Source organism: Zootoca vivipara, chromosome 10 (genome assembly GCF_965207765.1).
Source record: "Zootoca vivipara chromosome 10, rZooViv2.hap1.1, whole genome shotgun sequence".
NCBI classification, from domain to species: domain Eukaryota; kingdom Metazoa; phylum Chordata; class Lepidosauria; order Squamata; family Lacertidae; genus Zootoca; species Zootoca vivipara.
This window is the reverse complement of record NC_142593.1, coordinates 29,602,453-29,620,318: the sequence shown is the minus strand read 5'-3', so window position 1 is coordinate 29,620,318 and position 17,866 is coordinate 29,602,453.

Here is a 17,866-nt window from a genome sequence, read left to right as displayed (position 1 = left end):
GAATGACTATGGTGGGCATACACAAGGGACTGAACAGTCCTAAAAACTATGATGTTGACATTTGGAAATGGGTTCTCTTCCTGCACATAGAAGGTGCTTGAGACCTCGCCTAACAGCCCAGTTAAATACATTTTTGCATTTAAGGTGCAGGTTGTTTTAAATTAAAACATTCATACCCACCCTGTAAATAGCATCTGCTACAGGCTCATAATGATGCCACTGCAGATGTGAGAGGGAATTTTAACCATTTCCTCCCTTACTGAGAAATATCATTCTTTGAAACTGATATTTGAATTGGGAGGAAATTTGGTGGAAGGATGTAGCTCAGTGCATCTGCTTCACATGCAGAAGGTCCCAGGTTTAATTGTTGCAGGTCGAGGTCACAGGCCACCCCCCCCCCCAATAATTCACACATCACACATCAATTTAAGTTTAAGGTTTTTGGCATTATTTTGGCCACAACTTTATTTAGAATACAATCAATTGTGAGTGGTTGCTTAGGCATTGGTTCACCCACCTGTCCCCTGACCTGGTACAGATCTGTCATCCCTAGCCATCTAGGGAAGTGAATAGGTAAACACCCACTGAGAGAGGTTGGAGCTGTGTGTCAGGCCCTTCCCCTCTCCCTGAATGTTCCCTGAGGCTCTTGCTCTTTCATGGCCCTAGCTCTGTGGGGGGGGGGGTACAGACGAGAGCCCTGCTGAGCCCCAGGATTTCTTTAATGGAATATCCCTATAAGCAGCAGCAATTTTTGAGGGGTGGGCACAGCCTTTCCATACCCCCCCCCAACCAATTTTAACCAATGCCTAACCACCAACCTTACAAGCCGTGACGATTTGCTACGCAGTAGGCAAAGACCCAATGGCTACAGCCAATCAGCCAAATGGACAAAAATTCCTACCAGGCCCCTGCCCCAAAGCAGGTGACCCCCATGACAGGCATACCTATGTCAATCGCAAAAGGCCCTTAAAAGAGGGCGGGCGGGCGGGCGGGAGATCCGTTGCATTTGGCAAAAGTGAAACCACATTCCACGTGCATGAATTTATAATGGCTAAAGCTATCAATCCTTAACTTGCAACATAACTCCCCCCCCCTCAGCCACAAACTGCCCAATCCCCTGAGGCCCTTTAGAATAATCTGCCCAGCAACCCAGGGGATGTCCTGCTACCCATTCCGCAACAGTGCTTTCCCTGAATGGAGAGCCCGCTTTAGCAACAGCCTCCTCTAGCCTGGTGCCCTTCAGATGTTTTGGTCTACAAGAGGGCATTTTTTTCAGCTGGAACTTGCCGGAACGCCTCAGGTGGGTGTCTCTGCCATTCCAAGAGAATGAGGGAAGTGTTCATCGTGAGTTCCGGCACCTCGTTTTGTAGAAAAATAGCACTGACTGCAACCACCACGTGTCCTAGCTAGCATGACCAATTTGTTTGGGGCTGGTGAGATTTGCAGGCCAAAACAACAGGAGAACAGCAGGTTGGAGAAGGTCTCTTTAAGACTGGCTTTAGGCCTCAGAATGTCATGAAGAAGTTATTGGTTCCCCTGTTTGATGACCTACACCAGGAGAGAGACAGGTGGAAAGTGACTTTTGTTGATTCCCTTGTAGCTCTAAGCAGCTTTCAGTACCATTCACCATAGTATCCATTGTTGCCCTGCTGCAGTTACAATGTCCACAGAGTGCCCCACACTTCTGCCACTAGACCCCTGTCCCTAAAAGGAAGAACGTGACATCTGATGGTTTTGCCTAGCCAAACCCTGCACTGGTCAATTTTGACACCATGCTTTATAAAAACTACATAAAACTCGAGAAATTACTCTTACACTGGGTTAGGCAGTATTTATGGGTTCCAATCTGGCAGACCTGTGTTTAAAAAAAGGAAATAAAATGATTAGCATTACTTTCTTCTTGTCAAATGGAAGCGGGGATTGTCTGATTTTTTTATATTTTTATTTTAAAAAGTTGATTTAGGAATGAATACAGAAAGAGGCTATGTCAGGAATGAGAGAAGTGTGATCATTTGGTTGAAAATAAAACACCTAAGGATAATGAAGCTAATAGCTGATTAAATGAATGACAGCAATAAGATATACATTGAATGACTGGTCAGCTCTCTCCCTGACAGAGACAATTTAATTACATTTCATTATGATAGCATCAGCATTTGCTAGGCTGTAGTTAGGAGGCTGTCAGTTCCATTTTAAACCATGGGTTTGGGTATTTAAAATATTGGCCCATTTCAAAATACAAGAGGTTGAAATCTGGCACATTGTCTAAATTGACAGCCAGATGTAATTTTGTCTCTTCCCCAAGAAGGGGGTCTGGCGTGAGCAGGGAGGGAAACCACTCTTTGGAACAATCAAGAGAAAGACAACTTCTAAGACATTTCCATGTGGAGTGTTTCCTAGCTATAAAAGTACTGAAAGCCTGACAAAAATGTTTCTGCTCATTTCTGAGAGTTCTTGTTTGCCTAATGTTGTTTTTTTTATTAAAAAAAATCTAAATGGCTGTTACTCTGAGTAGATCCACTGAAATTACTTCATTTGGCTAACTTAAGTCCATTAATTTCAACGATATAGTTTAGCTGGATACAACAAAAACAGATACTGTACAAATATGTTTTGTTTCTGTTTTGTTGTTTGTTTGCCAGACTTGTTTGGAGAGTATAGTATCATTTTCAAACATGATAAAATTGTTTTATTTTTTAAAAGTTGTTTTACATATATGTGCCCCTTAAATCTTTTTGTGCATTACGGAGCCAACCTTTAAAATATATACGTATATAGCAGAAACTGTGAGTCACTGAGCTATGAGCATAACCATTGACAATGGATAAGACCTTCTTGATGGTGGCCCCATGCTTGAAGGCTTATTCCCTCCCCCCCCCCCCCCAAGTCTGCCTTTCTTTACCAATTTCTTTTTCCTGCTGATTCCTGACACTTGGTGCTTCCTTATGATTCTGGCAAATCAACACTGAGATACATTCCCACATCTGCAATGAATGCCTGAGAGATGTCAGCAAAAGTATGGAGACAGGTACATAGAGAGTTATCCTGAGGGGGATTTCTTATCAGTCAAAAGAGGTTTCCTGGTGAGGAATGGAAGTGAAATGATAGTACAGTAATAACAAGAAAAGGTAGCATAGTAATAATAATAATAATAATAATTTATTATTTATACCCCGCCCATCTGGCCGGGTTCCCCCAGCCACTCTGGGCGGCTTCCAAAAAAAAAAAAACCAGATATTCTAAAATACAGAAATCCATCAAACATTAAAAGCTTCCCTAAACAGGGCTGCCTTGAGATGCCTTCTAAAGGTCTGGTAATTGTTCTCTTTGACCTCTAGTGGGAGGGCATTCCACAGGGTGGGTGCCACTACCGAGAAGGCCCTCTGCCTGGTTCCCTGTAACTTGGCTTCTCGTAATGAGGGAACCGCCAGAAGGCCCTCGGAGCTGGACCTCAGTGTCCGGGCAGAACGATGGGGGTGGAGACGCTCCTTCAGGTATACCGGACCGAGGCCGTTTAGGGCTTTAAAGGTCAACACCAACACTTTGAATTGTGCTCGGAAACGTACTGGGAGCCAATGTAGGTCTTTTAGGACCGGTGTTATGTGATCTCGGCGGCCGCTCCCAGTCACCAGTCTAGCTGCCGCATTCTGGATTAGTTGTAGTTTCCGGGTCACCTTCAAAGGTAGCCCCACGTAGAGCGCATTGCAGTAGTCCAAGCGAGAGATAACTAGAGCATGCACCACTCTGGAGAGACAGTCAGTGGGCAGGTAGGGACTCAGCCTGCGTACCAGATGGAGCTGATAAACAGCTGCCCTGGACACGGAGTTGACCTGTGCCTCCATGGACAGCTGTGAGTCTAAAATGACTCCCAGGCTGCGCACCTGGTCTTTCAGGGGCACAGTTACCCCATTCAGGACCAGAGAGTCCTCCACACCCGCCCGCCTCCTGTCCCCCACAAACAGTACTTCTGTCTTGTCAGGATTCAATCTCAATCTGTTAGCCGCCATCCATCCTCCAACCGCCTCCAAGCACTCACACAGGACCTTCACCGCCTTCACTGGTTCTGATTTAAAAGAGAGGTAGAGCTGGGTATCATCAGCATACTGATGGACACCCAGCCCAAACCCCCTGATGATCTCTCCCAGTGGCTGCATATAGATGTTAAAAAGCATGGGGGAGAGGACAGAACCCTGAGGCACCCCACAAGTGAGCGCCCAGGGGTCTGAACACTCATCCCCCACCACCACTTTCTGAACACGGCCCAGGAGGAAGGAGCGGAACCACTGCATGACAGTGCCCCCAGCTCCCAAGCCCTCTAGACGGTCCAGAAGGATGTTATGGTCGATGGTGTCAAAAGCCGCTGAGAGATCCAGCAGAACAAGGAAACAGCTCTTACCTTTGTCCCTAGCCCGCCGGAGATCATCGACCAGTGCGACCAAGGCAGTTTCAGTCCCATGATGAGGCCTGAATCCTGACTGGAAGGGATCCAAATGGTCCGCTTCTTCCAGGCGTGCCTGGAGTTGTTCCGCAACCACTCGCTCAATCACCTTGCCCAAGAATGGAAGATTTGAGACTGGGCGATAGTTGGCCATATTGGCCGGATCTAAAGATGGTTTTTTAAGAAGCGGTTTAATAACCGCCTCTTTCAGCGGGTCTGGGAAGGCTCCCTCATGGAGAGAAGCATTTACCAACCCGCGAAGCCCATCGCCCAGCCCTTCCTGGCTAGCTTTTATAAGCCAGGATGGGCAAGGATCAAGGAGACAGGTGGTTGGTTTCATTCGTCTAAGCAGCCTGTCCACATCCTCGGAGGTAACAGATTGAAATTGATCCCACAAAACTTGACTAGACAGGACTCTAGCACTCCCCCGCCCCGGCCCTGCTCCCACGGTGGAGTCTACCTCTTCCCGAATCTGAGCGACTTTATCTGCAAAAAACTTTGCAAAATCATTGCAGGAGATCATGTGGCCCGTACTGGGCCCGGATGGAGCAGGTGGTTCCGCTAAATTGCGAACCACCTGGAAGAGTCTCCTGCTGCTGTTTTCTGCAGATGCGATGGAGACGGTGAAGAAGGTCCTCTTCGCCGTCGCCATTGCCACTTGGTAGGCTCGAAGTTGAGCTCTAGCCCGTGTCCGGTCTGATTCAAAATGAGTTTTCCGCCACCGGCGCTCTAGCCGTCTCAACGACTGTTTCATTGCCCTCAGCGCCGGGGAAAACCACGGGGCTGTCCGGGCTCCATGCAATCTGAGAGGGCGCTTCGGAGCCAGACAGTCAATAGCGCTGGTTAACTCCGCATTCCAGCGGGCCACCAGGGAATCAGCTGAAAGGCCATCGACATGGGATAAAACATAGGAACACCAAATGGAAATAATGTCTATCGTACAGCCTGCACCACTGTTGTAAGTACTTGGTTTTATAATGTGAATGCGTGTTATTTTAAACAGTAGAGAAATTATCTGCCAATATTCTCCGATAAGGCCAATGGGTGAAACTCTGTGCCACTTGCAGAACAGCTTTTTGATCTAATGGAGCAGGAGAAGCCTGTACCATTTTCCCAGCTGAGGTCAAACAGGAATGTGCCACTGCCTGCCCTCCCCCTGCCATCTGCCCCCTCACTTCCACCATCATTGGAATGCCCCAGCTCTCAATGAGTTTGGTGAGAGCTAGAGCTTTCCACAAAGTGCTGGGAGGGGAGATGAGTAGCAACACCTTGAGGAATGCTCAATCTCTCGCCAACATCAGCAAGAGCTGGGGTACTCCTCAAGGCATTGCTGCTTGTCTTCTCCACTAGGGAAGACCAGAGAACACCTCCGAGGGAGAGTGGGACATTCCTCCAGTGGCAGAACTGGTGGGGCAGACAGGGCACTGCCTCTTGTGTTTCTGCTACCTGAGCTGGTGCTTCACTCAACCTCATCAGTGGGCTGCCTCTGCAATGGAGTCATCAGCTAATGCTCTTACATTCTTTGGGGAGGCAATTTCCACCGATGCTACCTTCCCACTGCAGCCTCCTGAGCCCCCTGAAAATCTGTTCCAAAGATTGCAGGACCCTCCAGAATAATGTGGAAGGTAGCATAGAGGGCTGAATGGGGAACTGAAGAAAATCACCTCTCCTTTTTAGTTAGTGGGTCCCTCCAAAGGATCAAAAGCCATTCTGCAAGTGGAGCAGCAACGCAACAGTGGCTATTTTTGGAGGGTTAAAACATGCTCTGAGAACACTATTTCTGGAAAATAGGGGAGGGAGGGAGAGAAGTAAGGCATCCTGCCAAGTCTAGTTTCTGTATACTTCTTTCATATATTTATTTAAATATCACTCAGGACTTTAATGGCTGCATTTTTCAAGCTATGAATAAACTCAACCAAAGTATTAACAATCCAGTTGACAAGGATGTTGTCAATTGTGCCAATTTTATCTAAGTAAGAGGTTGACCAGCAGTTATTTCTGTGCCAGTTCTTGATGTAGATAGCAACAACCATCAGAAACTTAAAACCTCAATGTGTAAAAGTTAAGTTCAAGAAATATCTATACTTCTAATTTAAAAAGAACATGAGATCAGTTCTTGATAGTATATGTGTATTACCTTTTACAGATTTATTCTGTTAACCCATAACCCATACATAGCATGACAAACTGGGAAATGTCCAATCTGTGAATTAGCCTATTTGATAAACACACTTAAGGGTACAATTAGTTGCCGTTGATTTTAAATCAACTTCAATAAAAACCAGTTTCTCATGAATACTGTCCCACGTATGATTTTTTGGACTGACTTTTCTTCCATTGATTACAGGACCCAATGTATTTTTTTTGGGGGGGGGGTTACAAAACAAGAGGGGCAGAGAACCTTAAAGCTCTGGTTCCAAGTGGGAACCGTGCATTTGCTCAATGTCGGCAGTAGAATAATTGCCACTTAACCATAGTGGAGTAATCACCATCTCTTTATCTAGGGCCAGTAGTACTATAACAGGAACACAGAAATTGACATATTGAAAGAAAAACTCTTTTCAAGCAAATCTCCTTAACCAGCACATCCACTGAGGGGGAAAAATTGAATATGCTTAAAATGATGGCCATGGTACTAAGCTTTAATGACTGCCTTTTCTCTGACCCTAAACTGGGCCTCTGAAGGTGTAGTATTTAATACGTATACCGGGGACAATGTACCTTCTCACAATTAATAGAAAGTGCTGTTTTGTAATTAAAGGGTGAAGTGGGGCATGATGAACATATGGAAAAGGAGACCCTTAATAAGTGATAGAGCCTTCAAAAGAAATTGCTAATTAGTATGCATTTGATGTGTACTATACCAATTTTAAGACTTTGCCTTGAATAAATTGTTATGTTGGGTGTTCGAAGGAGTGGTGAGATTAGCATTTACAAAGGGGGCAATTTTCTGTCTTCTTGACTCTGTTAAATGGAGGAAATAACTTTCAAGACTGAAGCAGTAGTTAACCCATCAATCATTCTCACAGCTGGAAACTGGGGATCCCAAATGCTGAGATGAGTTAATCCACCAGTTAATAAGTTCATAGTGGCACCATATGGCGCTGGTCCACTCCACATGAGGGCAGGGACAACTGTTTACAGAGGCACACGGCTTTCTCAGCTACCTGTAGTACAAACAGCTGAATACAGGATCCTTTGTTCCAAAGGATCAATTTACTTTACACAGTAAATTGACTGAACTGATCAGTCCAGAGCACATAATTGTGGGCTAATCCTGTGGAATCATGTCCTCCCCATATGGGGAGGGACAAAAGGATGCTGACAACGGTCAGGTTTCTTATTCTGTCCCTTAGGCTAGTTCCTCTGGACATGATAGGCATTGAATAAAGCTAGCAGTAAATGAATACCTAACCTGTGTTCCTAATCTAACCTGCTTTAAATGACACATGTAATAGAAGAGCCAGGAAGGCTGTTTTTAAGTGTCTTTAAAATACTGGTATCATTACTAACAAAAGCCAGCCAGAAAGGTCAGCCCTATCTTGTAAGATGCTTTTGCACATATACGGTACCTGAATCTGACTTAAAGGGGTAGGGAGGATGAATTTATCAAAAATATACAAAGCAATTCTCAGGTCTTATAACATTTTGTTATAAATTTAGTTTCCCCAGGAGTCACATCCATATACATCACAAAGGAAATCAAATTTATTACGTAGTCAACCATGCATTAGAGTTGAAGTTCTTGAGTCAGATTAAGTGAAAGTGCTTAATTTACTGCCATTGAAACTGATCGAAATCCTAGTCCTTCAATTTAATTGAGTTGTATGGCTATGGCTGTCCTATTTTGGGTTGAAAACTCCCAAACACTGTGGTATACATTCAGGCTTACAGATAATTCTGCTGTGTGTGATTGTTTGCAAAGTGATAGTCCATCATTCTGCATCTGACGTCTTTTTTAAAAAAAATATTTTATGAAACTCTCATTCCTCTTTTAAACGGGTATTTTATGCGGTAGTTTGTGTTTGCTTTGACTACAAGGAAGCCATGAAACAAATGACAAAATGTGAGACATCCCCCCCCAAAGGGAGACATTTTGCTCCATTTAAATTGTGCTCCCTTGAGACCGCTGTACATTTTCATGATGAGCCCTTCTCCTTAGAATGACATCTACTGCATTTTTGAATAGAAATTGGCAGCATGCTCCAAACCTATCCAGGCAACATATTTACAAAATGTGTAAAACTACTCAAAAGAGCAACTTTGTTTATTTTAACACACCCACAATGGCTTTTACATCTCAATTTCAAAACTGATTTCTGAAAAAGAATACAATGGAAGACTAAATCAGGGTTTTTGTTGTTGTTGTTGTTTAAATGTAGGCAGGATATGCTAAAATGCTATCAAACAGTAGTTGAAGGATGAATGGAAAAGTCTTACCCTGATGTCTAAAACATATCAGATTAGATTCCAGGCGAGAAGCCATGAGAAGAGCATTTCACAATTGGGGAGCCACCACTGAAAAAGGGATGTTCAGGGGTGAATCCAGAGGTTGGCGGAGTTGGGCATTTATTAGGGCCCCAAGACCAGCAGAGGGCCCCCTGCCCCAATATTGAACTGACTGAACCTGGGACTTTCTGTATGCAAAAGAAATATTCTACCTCTGAGCTAATAACAATAATAATTTATTATTTATACCCCGCCCATCTGGCTGGGTTTCCCCAGCCACTCTGGGCGGCTTCCAACAGAAAAATAAAACACAGTAATCTATTAAACATCAAAAGCTGGGGCTCCTCCATGATTTATTCCCTTCACTACCCTTCATCACTGCGGAAGAGCAGTCCTTTGGGCTTTTCAGGAGGGAGTACCCATAGTAGACCACCAAATCCAAAGTCTTGCTGCAATTGTGCTGGAATCATAGAATCATAGAGTTGGAAGAGACCACAAGGGCCATCCAGTCCAACCCCCTGCCAAGCAGGAAACACCATCAAAGCATTCCTGACAGATGGCTGTCAAGCCTCTGCTTAAAGACCTCCAAAGAAGGAGACTCCACCACACTCCTTGGCAGCAAATTCCACTGCCGAACAGCTCTTACTGTCAGGAAGTTCTTCCTAATGTTTAGGTGGAATTTTCTTTCTTGTAGTTTAAATCCGTTGCTCCGTGTCCGCTTCTCTGGAGCAGCAGAAAACAACCTTTCTCCCTCCTCTATATGACATCCTTTTATATATTTGAACATGGTTATCATATCACCCCTTAACCTTCTCTTCTCCAGGCTAAACATACCCAGCTCCCTAAGCCGTTCCTCATAAGGCATCGTTTCCAGGCCTTTGACCATTTTGGTTGCCCTCTTCTGGACACGTTCCAGCTTATCAGTATCCTTCTTGAACTGTGGTGCCCAGAACTGGACACAGTACTCCAGGTGAGGTCTGACCAGAGCAGAATACAGTGGTACTATTACTTCCCTTGATCTAGATGCTATACTCCTATTGATGCAGCCCAGAATTGCATTGGAAGGGTGATGGGGTCATACACACCCCGTTTCTCTACTTCTTAATTAATTAATTGACATTTAAAGCCCTCCTTTCCTCCAAAGCGCTCAAGGTGGCATATACGGTTTCAGTGGCGTAGCAAGGTCAGGTGGTACCCGGTGTGGGAAATTTCTTGCCACACCCCCCCCCCCACACACACTGAAATTATTAAAAGAAGGAAAAAATAAGATATAGTTGCAAGTGTTATTTTCTGGTTTATTTACTTAACATGGTGAGCATAAGCACTTAAAACCTTTTTTTCACAATGGGAATTTCTTATGAATGATTTTTTTTACTCAATTTCGCAATTTTGCAGCTTTGACTTAACGTACAAATACAAACAAATACCATGCATCATAACATTTACGTTACTTACCAAACTCAGTATCATAAAGAAGAGGATGATCACAATGAATCAATGAACTAAAAAAACGTAACAAAAATGAATTCAGCACGGCACTTATAAGCTTCAGTAATAATGCACAACTAACTCAACAGAATGATGTGGGGTGACTTACCGGCACGGCATTGGATAGGATTGGTTGCGGGTTGAGTGATGATGAGTCACCGGTTTGTTTACGTCTTGCTCGAGTACAAATCGCAAAGACAGACTTTGGCGAATCGGTGGAAAGAAACACCCCCTCCCCTTCCTTATCCATACGCTTCTCCACTACACAGCATCAAGTTCAGCCACGTTTCGTTGCGTTTGTTGACTGAACTAAAAAGTATCAATATGTATTATGTTGACTTGTTGAGGATAATTAATTGTAAGACAAAGTTACTAAACTCGTTTTAAATAATACTATTTTTCAAAAAAAAAGTGTCGTGAGCCCCCCTTTTTTTTAAAAAAACCAAAAACACGTATTTTTGCCATTATGTCACCCCCCTCAGTGATGACACCGCACCCACCGCACCCTCCTTCCTACGCCAATGTATGGTTCTCCCCAGGGCTTTTTTTCCCAGCCAGACCTCACAGAAACTCAATTCCAGAACCTCTCAGGTGGGCACCATTGCCATTCTAAGAGAAAAAGGGAGGTGTTCATTGTGAGTTCCAGCACCTCTTTTTCTAGAACTATAGCACTGGTTCTTCCCCTCCCCTGTTTTGTTTTCCCCTCACCTGTTTTGTCCTCCAAACAACCCTGTGAGGTAGGTTAGGCTAAGAGAAAGTGACTGGTCACACCCAGTGAGCCCAGTGGGTTATTTGAACCCTGGTCTCCCAGGTCCTAGTAGTCCAACAGTACATCACGCTGGATTTGGGTGATGTGTTCCCCTCTCATTGCTCCCTAATAAGTACTCCAGACTAAAGGCTGGCACACTTCACAGCCCCATCGCCCTGAAGCTGACCTCCACATGACCCTTTTTGCCCTCTCCACTACCAGAGCAATGACAACAGGGGAGCAACGGCAGTGAATCTCCCCTCTCTGTCCACTAAGTTCACATTAACCTTTTGATAATAATAATTCAACTGAATGAAATAAATGTGGTCAAGCAAGCTAAATCTTATCTTTTGAGGGAACAGAGATTTGCCACACTCCTCAATGCTCTTGAGTCGCCTGTGTCAGAAAAGGATCCACGGTCAGAATTCCACATGCTACTCCACTGTTAGTCAGGTTCTCAGGAGAGCGGCACACTCACATTTTTACATATTTTTGATAATTTGTGTTAAATTAATGTTGCCTTATGAATGCAAAATACCAAAAACATTGTTGAGCCAAACTTTGACCAACTATATTTTCTTTTTGCTTTTTTTTTATTCTAAAAAAGTTGAATCTCCTATCAATATCTTCAAAGCGCGGAGCACCATCCTCTTAAACCCAATTTATTTAAAAGTTAAATCAAATGCATGCAAATGTGGTTCATCCTTTTTAGCAGCTGCTTAGGAATAAACCCCAACCCAACTCAGTGGTGCTTACTTCTGAGTAGACACATATAAGATGTGGGGCACTTGTGGCTCTGGAGGTTGCAGATTCCTGCAGATCCCGCCACTGACATGACTCTTGTGCACCTCACCGTTGCCAGCCTGGAGCTGGCATAGCAATAATGAATTGCCTCCTTTTCCCACCTGGCTGGAATGAGCTGGAAGGGCTTGAGATGCATTGGTGAACCAGCCAGTCCACTCCTTCCCAGATCATATGAGGATTACTCTGTAAGTTTTGTGAATGCCTGATCAGAAGGACCACTTGGGAGCTCTGTAGAGGACCGCTTGGATATAAAGATGCAAACAATATTAATCAAATTTTAAGCGACATTTTCCTATGAGATTTCTAAACAAACAAAGTCAATCCTGCCATTTGGGTAGGCTCCATAGAGCTGTCCAGCCTGCCCAGTGCATAGCAACAAGTGACCTGTAAAATGATGACAAATCCTTTGGCTTGTGGCTTTAGACCTTTGACCTCGTTGACATCCGGCTGTATCCAAGGAGCAGTCTGGTGACAGGAATGCAATAAACTGCTTGTAATCTCGTGTTTTCAAAAGAAATTACATCAAAGCCATCTGTTACACCACTAGTCATTAACCGCTGACAACATGTTAGCTAAAATAGGCCCATTATATTTTGAAATGCTCTTTCCTCCCAACTATTAAAGGCCTTTTTTGGCACTCCTCACACACACAAAATACCAGCAAAAGCCATTCCATGTTTCCCATTTAAGTGAGGAGCCTGACACATTTTTGTCTAATATAAGTGGTGCCATATTATTCAGTTTAGATGCTGTAAGATTGGTAGAGGCCAACAATTCCCAGCACCTTTAACAAGCTACAGTTCCCAGGATTCCTTGAGGAAACACATGTGCTTTAAATGTATGGTGTGTACGCAGCTTAATTCTAACTTTGGTAATTTCTTGTTGTTTATCAAAAATAAAAGAAACCTCTCATTATATGTTGTGAAAGCCAAGCATGACCTCTGTTGCTCTGCAAAGAATTGTTTTGCAAGCTGAAAAGTATGTCCTAGGGACCAGTGGTGTAGAAACTGACAGCCTTCATGGTATAGTCATATTTGGCTGAGTCACTTGTGAAGCACTGCGACTAAATGACAGTTTACCAGCATGCAAAGCCATTAGAAAGGAACATTTGGCTGACTGGTGGATATATTGGGTGACATATTTGATTTCATTTGCTGTTTATTTTACATGCTTAAGCTTATCGATCACTGACTACACACACCAAACACACGGCAGGCCTATTAAACTGAAAATCCGACTTCAGTCTTTCTGCTCTGTATAGCATATAATAAAACATAGCACCATCTTGCTATATGGTATAACGCCTGCCCACCAGCGGTTCAATGCAGAGCACTGCACACCAGGGAGCATCTGCCCATCTTGCAGGACACCGTAGAAAGAAGCAGAGCTGGAGTTGGTATGAATTTTCAACTTGTCTATGAATCAGATGCAAAACACCAGCCTCTAGTTATGCATTTTCCACTTCCACCATCTGAATTCTACTAAAGCCGACAGCTTATCCTATGGTCACTTGACAACCTGTTTATTTAGCATTAATCCTGATTTCATAGCATGATGTTTGTTTGGATGTTACGTGACATCCACTGTCTCTTGGGCATTCATTCTAATTTGCTTGTGGGGAGTTATAGGACATCACGTCAAGCAATTGTTATCTCACCTTTCCAGTGTGTTTTTCTGCCACTTTCCTTACCACAAAAAGTCTGCTTCTTTTGAAATGTGGGTCGGTTGTTCAAAAGTGCCAAATCAACTTTAATTGCATGACATGAATTTGCTAGTATGCAAATGAATCCCACTGACAAAATATTAACAGTCTGGAAGCAGCCTAGTGCTGTCCCTGAGATCCTAGGATCAGGTTACTTGAAGGATCCTTCCATATAGACCTACCTAGATCTTGAAGTCATCTTCACAGGATCTTCTCCTAGGGTCCCACTAAGGGTTCTTCCAGACATCCTTTTTAAATGCACATTCATGATGATTTGTCCACATGATGCTATCAGGGCAGTCATATGCAATCGCACTTTCAATACTGTTTGTATCCAAACATTTTGAGGTAGTCACACTGATTCATTTCATGTCAGTGGATATCCAGTAACTTCCTGCTGAAATCATTTATACCACAGATGTTCTGGTTTATTGTTGTCCCACTTTTGTTGCATTATAGCTCCTCCTGACAGCAATAATGTGGAAGCCTTGGAGAAGCATCACAGAACAAAGAAAAGCAGAATAAATCCATGACTAATGCACTATTATTGTGGCAACAAATATGTTTGCAGAATACACCCACATCAGCCTGGAGGGCCACTAAGTGAGGTACAGTGAAGATTAAGAATAGGGCCTTTTTGGTATTAGCACCCCACTTATAGAATGCTTTATCTAAAGAGGCACACCTGGAGCCATTTTGGTATCAGGTCTTTTATTTTATTTTCTGATGTCTTTTAAGACTTTCAAAAATCTCCTATATCTTTTTAAAATATTGTTGTTTAAATCACCTGTTTTATTGTTTGGTGATTTATTTTAATATTTTATTGATACTGTAAGCCAATATCAGGCTTTGGGGACTCAGCTCCACCACCAGCAGCCAGTGTGGTGTAGTGGTTAAGAGCGGTAGACTCCTAATCTGGGGGACCAGGTTTGCGTCTCCGCTCCTCCACATGCAGCTGCTGGGTGACCTTGGGCTAGTGCTAGTCACACTTCTCTGAAGTCTCTCAGCCCCACCGACCTCACAGGGTGTCTGTTGTGGGGGAGGAAGGGAAAGAATAATGTTAGCCGCTTTGCGACTCCTTCGGGTAGTGATAAAGCGGGATATCAAATCCAAACTCTTCTTGTTGTTGTTCTTTGGTGCCATAGATAAGCAGGACAAAGCGAAAATAGTCACTTACCATTTAAAGAGTCTTCATGATCACAGCAAAAGAACAAAGCAGACATTCTCAGAATGACGGTGTTCCCAATTAAGGTTTCCACCCACTTCCCCCCAACCACTTCGCGTCTTGCAACCTGATTTCGCAACCACAGTGCATTTTGTGTAGCTCTACATGACCTGGACTGACAGGCTGGACACTTTCTAACGAGAGTGAGTCTGTTCGCTCTCTTCCAGTTCTTCTTCACTTTGCTGTTCACCCTCCAGTTCATCCCAACTTCTGTCTTCAGAACTATGCCCCTCTGCAAACCACTGTTCCAAATCTATACTGCTCCACTGCTCCTGGGCAGCTTCAGGATCCTTGTCAGGAGCAGGGGGGTGGGGATGGGGAGGCTCCCACCATTCCTCATCAGAGCAGTATTCCTCAGCCTGGTCTCTGACAGCCAACCAGCAATTACTGGGCAGCATATAGATGTCGTAAACAAATACAAGGTTGCACGGTTTGACCGAAATTGTTTCCTCCTCAGCTTCTCAAGCAGAAGGAGGGAAATCTCTGGGTGAGGGGTCAGAATCGGTGGTGGAAGATTATTTTTTGATTAGCTTGAGAGGTGTTGTCACTCACTCTTCCCACCATCACATTCAGAAAGCTCCATCCTGAGCCACCAGGAGCAGTCAGGCTCTTCCACTGATTATGATGGTGGCTGTTCATCAATCATTTTGTTTGCTCATTCACATGCTGCTAGCATTAGTATGGACAAGGCAACGTATTTTGCACCGTTTAATCGGAGCAACATCTGAATTCCCCACCCACCCTCCAAGTTGCTTTTTAGTTTTTGGATTATCTTCCATAGCTTTCACAGATGTCTTCGGTATGAAAATAAACTTGATTTGCTTGCCATAAACACTTATTCCTGATTGATAAAAGATTAGTAGGTGGCACAAAAACCTGTTTTGTTGCATTTGCCTAACAAAGGGAAGAAAGCAAAATTTTAGATACAGTTTTGTCAGGAATGTGAATGCCAGTTGCATAGAACTCACCTAATGTTTTGACAGCTCGATGAAGACTCTCACAATGTCTCCGTTATGGTAATATCTCCCATTAATTAATAGCTATGCTCTCCTCACAGCTTTGATAGATCCATGGGAGTTGTTAACACAACACACAGATTGCCCAGGTACATGTTGCCTGTCTCTGTGTATGTAGTTCTCAGTTATGAAATGTTGCCTAAAGAAGACAAGAAATTAATGCGGAATGCTGGAAAGAAATGGAATATCATTAAAGTTTTTGCAGAGAAAAGAGGGTATATATATCACATTACTATTTCTTTCCCCCAACCTGGTTAGAAATGTTGCATGTGCAGCCACGTTACAGTGGAGACAGACACTCTGGGTGGTATCCAGTTACCACCCTTTTGCTGACAAAAGGCATACATCAGCAGAACAGGGAGGAAAGTAATTTTGGGTAATTGCCTTCCCCACAAAGCCCCCCACACCCCAGATCTCCTCTGGGATGCAAGGCGGGGGGATGCAAGGTGAAGAGCAATTGCCTTTTCTACCATCTCATTCCACTGATGGAGACTCCCCTTCAGCAGAAGGATGACAATCAGATACCACCACCCACTTATGAACAGGAAGCTTCCCAGTTTACTAAAATATATAGAAAAGTCCAGGCAGGTGCATGAGCTCCATGTGTGCATTGTAGGCTATGCACCCACAGGAAATCATGGTGCCAGAACATGTTAGCTCAGTTGGTGGAGCATGAGACTCTTAATCTCAGAGTCGTGAGTTCGAGCTCCGCATTGGGCAATAGGTTCCTGCATTACCGGGATGTGTGTGTGGATCAGATTACCCTCGCGATCCTGTCCAACTCTACAGTTCTATGATTCTATGTACATATTCATGCGGTACTAGTACTGTCTCTTGTTCAGTACTTGCTTGCTTTTTGTACTGCTTCCACAACACGGAATTACAAACACACGTTTTCCCACTACACAGGAAAATGCCCCACAAAACCCTTGAGGTGGCCAATGTGGTGCCTTTCAGATGTCGTTTGACAGGAGCCAGAGTCAGGAGTAGGTCAGCAACAGAAAACACTGGTGTCAGTAAAGATAATACTTTATTCTAGGAAACTAAAACAGCTCAGGCCTAGCAATCGCAGCAACTCTTCCCAGTAGGTCTTGCTCCGATGAGGCAGACTCAAGGACTAACGGTGCCCATCTTCCCCCTGCTCTCTGAGGCTCCTCCCCCAGTTTCTTCCCTAGCAGACATGGGGTGGATATACACACGGGGGGGGGGGCGCTATAAATAAGCCAGAAATTAGTTCTAACAAAAGGGGGAAAACCCTATGGAATTTCATGTAGAAAAACTTTCTGCTCTCTGACACCCTCTAGTGTTGCATGTTTATAACGCATTCAAATAGTTGTTTCTTTACTAATGTAGCTGAATCCTAAGGCTCTGGCGTCTTGCCTCTCTTTGCTCCACCCTCTTTATTCTTCTTTGAGTTCTGGGAGACCAGGGGGGAGGGGAGCTGGTCACAGCAGGAGAGGGAGATTCCCTGGCTTCTTCAGCAGCCTGCCTCTACTTAGCCTATTGACCCACCCACCACACCCGCTTTTGTCTCCGAGGCTGCACTGCTCTCTGCCCCAGACTCCTCCTGCTCACTAAACCTTGTTACCTCTTCAGCTTCTGACACTTTTACCTCCCAGTCTGCTCCCTCTTCTCCCTCTGACCACGCATCATCATCCCAAACCCACTCCCCTGGCTCTGAGCCTTCTTCCCCTGGGGGTTCCCTTGGGGGGGGTTCCCCAGCTGGTGCCTCCCTCTGCATCCAGCCAGTCCATGACTTTGTTGGACAACAACTCCCATTGGAGCTGAACACTGGCCATGCTGGCTGGGGCTGAAGGGAGTTGGTCCAAAAAATTCTGTAGAACACTATGATAGCTATCCTGACTTAGGAGGTCTAAGTCACTAAGTCATTGGTGTGAGTCTAGAATTGTACACGGACTTATGCACTCCTGTTAAAACCAATGACAGACACTCCAGATTATTAGTTCTTTCTCCTCCAAAGGAAACTGGCTTAATA